Below are 10,711 nucleotides of genomic sequence, written 5' to 3' on the forward strand. Positions count from 1 at the left end.
AAATCCCTAAAAAAGATGTCACTTCTGGCTCTTTCGACTCAAAGTCTTCACCTCAACCGCTGGGGGCATGCTCCAAAACCATGTCAGTCAAGTCAAGTGAAGATGAAAGATGGATTCATGTCACTCCGAAGAAACTGCACGAGAAATATATGTCTTGTCCACAAGTTCACCAATCGGAAAGGGGGCAAAGCAGTTACCGTCAACCTTCAAAGCTACATGAAAATGTTGAGGATGATGAAATTACAACACAAAGATCGTTCATGCGGGATCTTTTCTTCCTCGAAGACGTCTTCAATTACTCGATCAAGGCTCCTTGCTATGAAGATTGTGAGGAATGCATTTTGAAGATCGCTTCGAAGAAATTGGACAAGCAGCAACCATCTTGTCCACAAGTTTATCAATCAGAAAGGAGGGAAAGCAGCTTTCGCCAACCTCCAGAACAATGTGAAAGTGTTGGAGATAATGAAATTTCGACACAAAGATCATCCATCCCCATCACAATGTGCGACCTCTTCCCAGAAGACTTCTTCAATTACTCGGTCAAGGCTCCTTCCTATGAAGATTGCGAGGAACGCCTTTCCCAGAACACCAGACAATCCTTATGCCAACAAGCTCGAGAAGACAGCACTGAAGAGGAGATCCAAGATGTTTTCCACATCACGGTTCAAGAAGGTGAAGAAGACGAAATCCCCGAGGAATATGTCACTGCTGCGCCACCACAGCTCGAAGATGGGGGGCAAGCCACGGTCGATGATCTCAAGGAACTCAACTTAGGTACAAGCAAGGAACCAAAGCCTATCTTTGTAAGTGCATTATTAAGTATAGATGAGATAAAGGAGTATTATCAGCTGTTGTTAAAGTACAAAGACGTCTTTGCCTGGACCTACAAAGAAATGCCCAGCCTAGACCCTATCATCGTTGTTCATCATCTTGCGGTCAGGCTTGGAACACGACCGATAAAGCAAACTCAAAGACGCTATCGATCTGAGCTTATCCCACAAATCGAGGTCGAGATCGACAAGCTAATCGAAGCAGGCTTTATTCGAGAAGTGCAATACCCCAAGTGGATCTCCAACATCGTCATTGTCCTTAAGAAATCAGGACAAATACCTGTTTGCGTAGACTTCCGGGACCTCAACGATGCTTGCCCAAAGGATGATTTCCCCTTGCCAATCATTGAAATCATGGTGGATGCAACCACTGGCCATGAGGCATTATCATTCATGGATGACTCTTCTGGGTACAATCAAATTCGCATGGCCCTCGAAGACGAGGAACTAACAGCCTTTCGTACTCCAAAAGGTATCTACTGCTACAAGGTAATGCCCTTTGGTCTAAAGAACGCTGGAGCTACGTATCAACGCGCAATGCAGAAAATCTTCAATGACATGCTACACAAAAACGTAGAATGTTACGTAGATGATGTGGTGGTTAAGACGAAGAAAAGATCAGAACACTTGAAGAATCTGCGAATAGTGTTCGAAAGGCTGCGAAAATACAACCTCAAGATGAACCCGTTAAAGTGTGCGTTTGGCGTCACCTCTGGAAAATTCCTCGGCTTTATCGTCAAGCACCGTGGTATTGAAGTAGACCAATCAAAGATCAAGGCCATTCAAAGCATGCCCGAGCCAAGAAACCTGCACGAGCTGAAAAGTCTACAAGGACGGCTAGCCTTCATCAGACGCTTCATCTCCAACCTCGCAGGGCGTTGTCAACCGTTTAGTCGCCTTATGAAGAAAGATGTTCCATTCGTATGGGACAAAGCATGCCATAATGTTTTTGAAAGCATAAAGAAATATTTGTCAAGTCCTGTGCTCGGGAAACCACTCATATTGTATATTGCTGCTCAGGAAAGTTCAATCGGAGCACTCTTGGCGCAAGAGAATGGATCCCAAAGAGAAGGAGCACTTTACTACCTCAGTCGAACTCTCACCGGCGCTGAGTTGAACTATTCCCCAATAGAAAAGATGTGCCTCGCTTTGGTGTTTGCCATTCAGAAACTCAGACATTACATGCATGCTTACACCATCCACTTGGTTGCTAAAGCCGACCCTGTCAAATACGTTATGACTAAGTCAGTCTTGACAGGGCGACTCGCTAAATGGGCTTTGCTTCTTAATCAATATGAGATCATCTACGTCCCAGCTAAAGCCGTCAAGGGACAAGCGCTAGCAGATTTCCTTGCCGATCATCCAATCCTGGCTGATTGGAAAATCTCAGACGACTTGCCTGACGAGGAGGTGTTCTACATCGACATATTCCCGACATGGATGATGTTCTTCGACGGATCTGCACGAGCAGACGGAGCGGGGGCATGAGTAGTATTCATGTCACCACAAAGGCACATACTACCTTACTCCTTCCAACTGAATGAGTTATGCTCCAACAATGTTGCTGAGTACCAAGCATTGATCATCGGGCTCCAAATGGCGATCAGCATGGAAATCACAGCTCTTGAGGTATATGGCGATTCCAAGCTCATAATCAATCAACTCTTAACTGAGTATGAGGTGAGGAAAGATGATCTCGTCCCATACTTCCGGCTAGCGACCCAACTGCTACAAAAGTTCGAAGCTGTGACACTAGAACATGTGCCAAGAAAGGAAAATCAAATGGCAGACGCTCTCGCCAATCTAGCCTCGAGTATGACACTAGGAAAAGATGAAGTTGCAGACGTGCCAGTTTGCCAAAGATGGGTGATTCCGCTCGTTAATGAAATGTCACTAGATGATACAAATGTCATCTCAGTACTTCCAATCGATGCTGAAGAGTGGAGACAGCCGCTGATCGACTACTTAGAGCACGAAAAGCTTCCAGATGATCTTAGACACCGTTCCGAAGTACGTCGACGAGCACCTCGCTTCCTTTACTACAAAGGAACACTCTACTGACTCTCTTTTGAAGGACTGCTCCTGAGATGCCTAGGTGAGGAAGAAGTTAATCAAGCCATGGAAGAAGCACATTCAGGTGTATGTGGGGCACATCAATCTGGACCAAAGCTACATTTTCAGCTTAAAATGATGGGTTACTACTGGCCGAGCATGGTGAAGGACTGCCTGGAACACGCCAAAAGGTGCCAAGCCTGCCAATTCCACGCCAACTTCATACATCAACCGCCTGAACCATTACACCCTACAGTTGCTTCATGGCCGTTCGACGCATGGGGATTGGACGTTGTAGGACCAATTACGCCAAAGTCATCTGCAGGGGAAGCTTACATCCTAGCTGCAACAGATTACTTCTCCAAGTGGGTTGAAGCCATACCTTTAAGGGAAGTAAAAAAGGAAACTGTTGTTCGTTTCATCAAGGAGCATATAATCCACCGATATGGGGTGCCTCGTTACATTATCACTGACAACGGAAAGCAGTTCTCCAACCGACTCGTGGACGAGCTTTGCGACAAATACAAGTTCAAGCAGCACAAGTCTTCCATGTATCATGCTCCGGCCAACGGCCTCGCGGAAGCATTCAACAAGACGCTGTGCAACCTCCTGAAAAAGGTAATCGGTCGAACAAAGAGAGACTGGCATGAAAGAATAAGTGAAGCACTTTGGGCATATAGGACTACACATAGGACTCCTACCCAAGCTACACCTTATTCTCTCGTATATGGCGTAGAAGCTGTTCTACCGCTTAAAAGTCAAATTCCCTCACTAAGGATGGCTATACAAGAAGGCTTGACTGATGACGAAAATGCAAAGTTGTGCCTTCAGGAGTTGGAAGCGCTGGATAAGAGAAGGCTCGAAGCTCAACAACACTTGGAATGCTACCAAGCACGGTTGTCCAAGGCATTCAACAAGAAAGTCCGCCCAAGGTCTTTCCAAGCCGGAGATCTCGTGCTGGCATTGCGTAGGCCTATCATTACAACTCATAAGACAAAAAGCAAGTTCACATCAAAGTGGGATGGACCCTACGTAATACAAGAGATCTACACCAATGGCGCCTACTTAATCATGGCAGAAGACGGGTTGAAGATCGGCCCCATCAACGGCAGATTTTTGAAGCGCTACTACCCCTAAAGCAAACGCACCACGCTCCTGGCCCGCAAGAGTATAAACTATGTACGGCAAAATCATCATCAAAAAAAAAAAAAACCATCACTCATTTGAACTACGTTATGACTTGATCTCTTCTCTGGAAGAGTACGTAGGCAGCTCGAACATTCAACTTCGAGTTCAGTCACATCAAAATAAAAAAAAAATTTTAATTAGGTTTTATTAAATGTTTGACTATCGAAAGTCAATTTCATTACATCAAAAAAAAAAAATAAGGGTTTTTATTAAAGACTTACAAATAAAAGTCAATTTTATTACAAAAGAAAAGAAAAGAAAAATAAATAAATAAATACATATGTTACTATGTATTAGAAAAATATATATATATATTCTCTATTCAAAAAAAAAAAAAAAAAAAATTATACATGTTAAAGTGGGTTTGCCTGCACTTAAGACCCATGCCAACTCAAAGAAACAGAAGTTGAAGTCCACAAAAAGAGGAACCCAAATGCCAGGCCCATCCCTTCTCAAACACACATAATTGTTTTAAGCTTGCTGTGCAAGGAGCTCTGCTTCTTCTCCCGCTAAGCCCGGCCCCGGCTCTCAAAGCCCAATCTGCGTGTTCTCCTTCGTCCGTCCCTTCGACTTGCAGCTCTCCATAACACACACACCAACCCAACTTCTCTATCCGCCATGGACTCCTATGAAGTTACAAGAATTGTGTTCTCGAGGATCCAAAATTTGGACCCATAAAATGCTTCAAAAATCATAGGTTTACTTCTGATACAAGACCATGGCGAGAAGGAAATGATAAGGCTAGCTTTTGGACCTGAAGCTTTTCTCCACTCGGTCATTCTCAAGTCAAGGAATGAGCTGGGAATGCCCCTATCATCAAACTCTTCTTCTACTCCTTCCGCTCTTTCTCCTTCATCCCTTCACAAACCCCATCGCTATCTCCAGGCAGAACTCTTGCTCTTCCGCCTCGAGGCTCTCTCTCACTATCCCCAACTCTTCTTCTTCCTCCGCCACCTCCAGGAGTGCCGGCTGCAAGACGTCGAAGGATTCGAGTCGAACCAGAAGCTCTCCTTCGACGAGCTTTTCAAAGAGGGTGACATCGTCGATGTCTCCGGAACCACAATCGGAAAGGGGATCCAGGGAGGAATCAAGCGGCACAATTTCAAGCGGGGGCTGATGACCCACGGATCCAAAAGCCACAGAGCTCTGGGTTCAATCGGTGCCGGAACAACGCCTGGAAGGGTGTACAAGGGGAAGAAGATGCCGGGGAGAATGGGAGGGACCAAGACCAAGATCAGGAAGCTGAAGATTGTGAAGATTGATAAGGAGCTCAATGTTGCGATGATCAAAGACGCCCTGCCCGGTAAGCCCGGAAACCTTCTGCCGCATCTCAGCCTGCAACATATGGACAAGGATTTCTGATCCACTAGCGACAAATCCACCAAACCCCGAGTCGTCTCCGTCTTCGTTGAGCTCTTCGTCCATGCTCACCCTTCTGGCATCGACGCCCCTAAGATCTCTTTTGCCGCGAAAAAGCTCCATGCAGCAGAATGGAAAGGAGACCTACTTGCAGTGGGTGTCTCAGAGAAAGATTTGGCGAAAGATGAGAACTCCAAGTTTCAAAATTCAGTATTGAAGAAGCTAGATTCCCATTTGGGTGGTCTATTGGTTGAAGCATCTTCTGAGGAAGACTTCACCGGAAAGTCTGGCCAGTCAACAATTGTTAGGCTTCCGGGTCTTGGCTCGAAGAGGGTCGGCTTGTTTGGGCTTGGCCAATCTGCTTCGTCTACAGAGGCTTTCCGAGGTCTTGGTAAGGCAGCAGCAGCAGCAAAGGCTGTTCAAGCCGGTGACATTGCTATTGTGCTTGCCTCTTCAGAGGGGGTTTCTGCAAAAAAAAAAAAAAAAAAAAAAAATCTAATACTGCTTCTGCAATAGCTTCTGGAACTGTACTGGGGATATATGAAGATAATAGGTACAAATCAGAGTCAAAGAAATCAGTTCTAAAATCTGTTGACATTCTTGGTCTCGGAACTGGACCTGAAGTAGAGAAAAAGCTCAAGTATGCTGAAGATGTTACTTCTGGAATAATTTTTGGGAAAGAGCTAGTAAATTCACCTGCCCATGTTGTCAGGCACTGCTGCTGTTGCAGCTGCGCAATTCAATCTGCAGCCGCAGTTGTTGGGCTCGCCGAGACAAAAAGGCGATCTGGTCCAAGGATCCCAATTTCATCAAGAGAATGAATCAGGGGCAGGGCCAACTTAGGCAACAATCGGCCCAACAAAATTCACTCACCTCTGCACAGGTTCAGAGCTTGCCAAGAACGCCTTCACTGGCATTTATGAACCCTCTGCTATCTGCGGTGTCTCAGAATGGACAGCCAGCAATGATGCAGAATTCTTTTTCACAACAGTGGTTGAAGCAAATGCCAGCAATTCCCGCCCCTGGCTCACCTTCGTTCCGTATTCAACATAGGCAGCAGGTTCTCCTTCAGCAGCAACTGGCTTCTAATCAGTTGCAAAAGTCCATGCCCTTGACCCAACGACAGTTAAACCAGCTTGTACAGCCGCAGCAACAGCATCCACTAACTACCTCAAGCTCCTCACTCCGGCCACCGTGGTCAAAATCGGCGAAGAACTTCAGTGACCGCTGTCAAACGACTAGCTGATCGTGAAGCTCGACGCTTTGCACTACTTCAAGCTCTGGCTGCTTCTGCACTTCCGCCATGGTCGCTACTTGTGAATGTGATTAACAAAACCAAAGTTTGTCAACTTACATCTGCTTGCCTATGCTGCTGCCTTTGAATGTGATTGACAAAATCAAAGTTTGTCAACTCACACCCAAAGACTTTCTCCGTCTTCGTCCTCCTCTGCGAGCCCTCTCCTTCTACTGATCAGCTTCAACAGCACGGACACCCCTTCCTCCTCCGTCTTCTCTCGAACTCGGCCTGGGTTTTCACCCACAAACCTAGCTTACAGAGCACCATATATATATAGAAAAAAAATAAATAAATAAATAAATAAACAAAATAATAATAAAGAAGAAAATTATTGATGGTGCCGGAGAGAAAGAAAAAAGATGATGCATGCTACTATTAGGAAGTCAAAAGAAAAAGGAAAAGAGAAAGCAATGATGAAGGTAAAAAAAATAAAAAAATAAAAAGGCAGTAATGATGATATTGGGAAGTAATGATGATGTTGGGAAGTAATGATGACGTTGGGAAGCACTGTAAAATGCCAACTGATTAAAATAGCAGATTGGAGGGCATTCGGCTCTCACAATGCCAAAAGCTGAAACCACTCACAATGGCAAGTTACTGTTAGCAAGTCAAGAAGAAAATAAGGAGAAGGTGGTGCACGGCATCACTTGCAAAAGTGTGTTTTAAAAATAAAATAAAATAAAATAAAAAAAAAAAGAGGAAATAACACATCTTGGAGATATATATGTTTTATCTGTATTTAGCACAATACACTGAATAAAATAAAGCATGTCCATTGATCTCCGAGAAATTACAAGTGCGTACAAAAAAAAAAAAAAAAAAAAAAAAAAAAAAAGATGGAGCTTTCACAAAGGTTGTTCACGTGAAGCCCCACTACGTGGCAAAACTCCAGGAGCGGGAGGCATCGAAGATAGAGCATTCGATGCCTCAATACTTGGCCAAACGCTGGAAGACCCAGGAAAAATATGCCTCTAGAGGAAAGACGAAAACCTTTGACGGTCACTTTGAATCCGACCTTCAGACTCTTGCAGCTCATCAAGCTTCCTCTTCATGCCCGTCGAATAATTGTTTGCAAGCATGTGCAAACTTCTATTCTCATACTTCAGCTGCTTGATCTCTTGCTTAAGACTTTCCACCTCTGCCATCAACGATTCAACCTGACGGGAGCGAGCAAGTAGGCGTTGGCTCATGTTGGACACAGAGCCTGCACACTGAACGCTGAGAGCGAGGGACTCTTGAACGGCCAACTCATCGGACCGTCCTGAAAGCAGCCTACTATCCTTAGGAGTGAGGAGGTTTCTAGCTACTATCATAGCTGTTGTTGCATCCGTCATCATGGAGTCTTCACCTGAAAGAGGACCGTTAGAAGATAAAAAAGAAGGGCGCCATACATTACCTTGAAGGGGTGCAACCGGATCGCTGCTAAGACTCAAATCTAAGCAAAGGTTCGATGAGTTAGTCATTTTTTCAAATGTGTTCAGAGAGAAGGGGTGGATGAAGTTAATTCTCAAAAGGCCGGAGACGATTTTCAAGAATGGGCAATCTTCAGAGTGTGTATGTTGGGATGATCGATACCTCTATAAAAAGCCAAGCGACACGACCACCGATTCAAAAATCCGGATTTTCCAGCGTGAAGTTCGGCGACGCGTTCGCGGCTTTTCAGAAAACGCGTTCAACTTTGTCAAAAGATATCTGACAAAGTCGAAAACACGTGGAGGCCATCATCGCAACTACACGTCTTTAGCCGACAAGCGCAAAGTTCGGCGACGCTTTCTCTGCTTTTCAGAAAACGCGTGCAACTTTGTCAAAAGTGGCGCTCGTTCAGAAATCGAAGAGGCGTCGTTCAGAAATCAAAGAGGCGTCGTTCAGATATCGAAGAGACGTTTGTCGACAAGGGTAAAAGAACAGTACCACCACTTGCTATTAAGAAATCCCTATATACGTCGACCTTCATCTCTTATGGCAAGGCAGGCTTGAAGAAAATGCCCAACTCTTCCTCACCTCTGAGGGCGCACTCCCAGCAAAGCCTCTCGAAATACTCAATTTTTTCTTCTTCCCCAAAGAAGATACCAGATACCTGTAGTACAGATGAGCCAGGAGGAAACGGTAGATCGAAGCATGTGGAGACAAGCACAATAAATACATGTGCCGATTCATTCACCGCTTCTTCAAAAGCAAAGGTATCTCATATCATCAAGGGCGAAAGCAAAGGTATATCATATCATGCTTTTTCCCTATCTTTTCCTTTGCCCTTGTTCTCACCTGCCAGGATAAGGACAGAGAAAGCAATATGCCGGAACCTCCACTCAAACTTGCGCTGCCACCAAGAAGTGATGGTCCATTCAAATGCAAGGTTTGCATTCAACTCCTGCATCAGAGGACAAATACTACAAGAGAAGATGCCAAACCTGCATAAGGAAATACCACTTCTGCAAAGGGAGAAAGTAAGGCAAGTGAAAATGATACATCGAAGCATGTGGAGACAAGCACAACAAATATATGTGCTGATTCATTCGCTGCTTCTTTGAAAGCAAAGGTATCTCATATCATGCTTTTTCCTTGTCTTTTCCTTTGTCCTTGTTCTTACTCGCATGGCAAAGTGAAAGAAGCAATCAGCCGACACTTGGAGTCAGTCTTCCGATCTGGAACCGACTGCCTGGAATCTATTCCCTGGTTGCTTACCTAGCGTTGCTCTCGAGTAGTCATCTTCAATGGTTGATACACTTCTAGAGAAGGGACCACTTCTGCAAATGGGAGCAAGTAAGGCAAGTGAAAATGATACATTGAGGCATGTGGAGACAAGCAACAACTGCATTAGGGGTGGGTTCAAAAAACCGAAAACCGAAAAAAACCGAAAACCGAACCGGACCGAGACCGAAAAAAACCGAACCGAAAAAAAAACCGAACCGAAATTGTCAAACCGAACCGAACCGAATCTGACCGGTTCGGTTTCGGTTTTTGAGGCTCGGAAACCGAACCGAACCGAACCGAACCGATATATATATATATATAATTTTTTTGAATATTTATAAATAGTTTAGTCATACAATCATAACAAAACAGAACCTGTTGCCAAGTTGGTTTCAGTGAAACTTTACAAGCATGGAGGCATGGGTTCGAACCCTCATGCCTCCAGGATTTGTGAGATTTTTTTTAATTTTTTAATCTTTTTAACAAAACAACCCTAACCCTCCTCCTCCTTATTTTTCATTCCGCCTAGCCTATTAATATGAATGTGAACTTTTATATTTCCTTTTTTTTTTTAATAATTTTGGAGGGAGAAAGAAAAAAAAAAAAAAAAAAAAAAAAAAAAAACCGAAAAAAACCGAAACCGAACCGAAAAAAACCGAACCGAAAAAAAAACCGAACCGAAAAAAACCGAAAAAAATTTGAACCGAACCGAACCGAACCGAAATTTCGGTTCGGTTTCGGTTTTGAGAAAAAACCGAACCGAAAAAAACCGAACCCAGCCCTAAACTGCATATGCTGAGCTATCCTCTAACCCTCTTCAATACGAATTGGAGAGATTGAACAAAGAAACAGATAAAAGGAGTAAGCTCAGACCTTCGGAGGAGACCAAAAGAATCCTGCTGCCCAGTTCAAGAGTAGCACAAAGGAAAATCAACGATTGGAGGAAATCAGAAAATCTTCCAGTCAAACTCAAGATCAAGCCTCGATGTCCCTTGAAGAAATCTCCAGCCTAGTTCAAGGTTAAGCCTGTGGAAAATCAACGATTGGGGGAAATCAGAAAATTTTCCAGTCGAACTCAAGATCAAGCCTCGATGGCCCTTGAAGAAATTTCCAGCCCAATTCAAGATCAAGCCCCGACGGCCCTTGGGTTGACATCTACATTAAGGGACTTCAAAACGCATCTTCTACACGTGACAAGCACATGTCTACGACGCGCCTTGAAGTGGGGGCATTTGTGGACATCGAAATTTCGGTGAAGTGAATGTTGACCAATAATTAAAATTTCAACGCTCAC

General features: G+C 44.3%; 1 pseudogene; it reads left to right on the top strand.

Moving 5' to 3' along the window:
- Window positions 1-4,802: 4,802 nt before the first annotated feature.
- LOC148694433 (uncharacterized) lies at window positions 4,803-6,581 on the top strand (annotated as a pseudogene).
- The last annotated feature ends 4,130 nt before the right edge of the window (window positions 6,582-10,711 follow it).

The sequence above is a fragment of the Pyrus communis genome, chromosome 9 (genome assembly GCF_041283825.1).
Source record: "Pyrus communis isolate YQ-2024b chromosome 9, ASM4128382v1, whole genome shotgun sequence".
Taxonomy (NCBI): Eukaryota; Viridiplantae; Streptophyta; class Magnoliopsida; order Rosales; family Rosaceae; genus Pyrus; species Pyrus communis.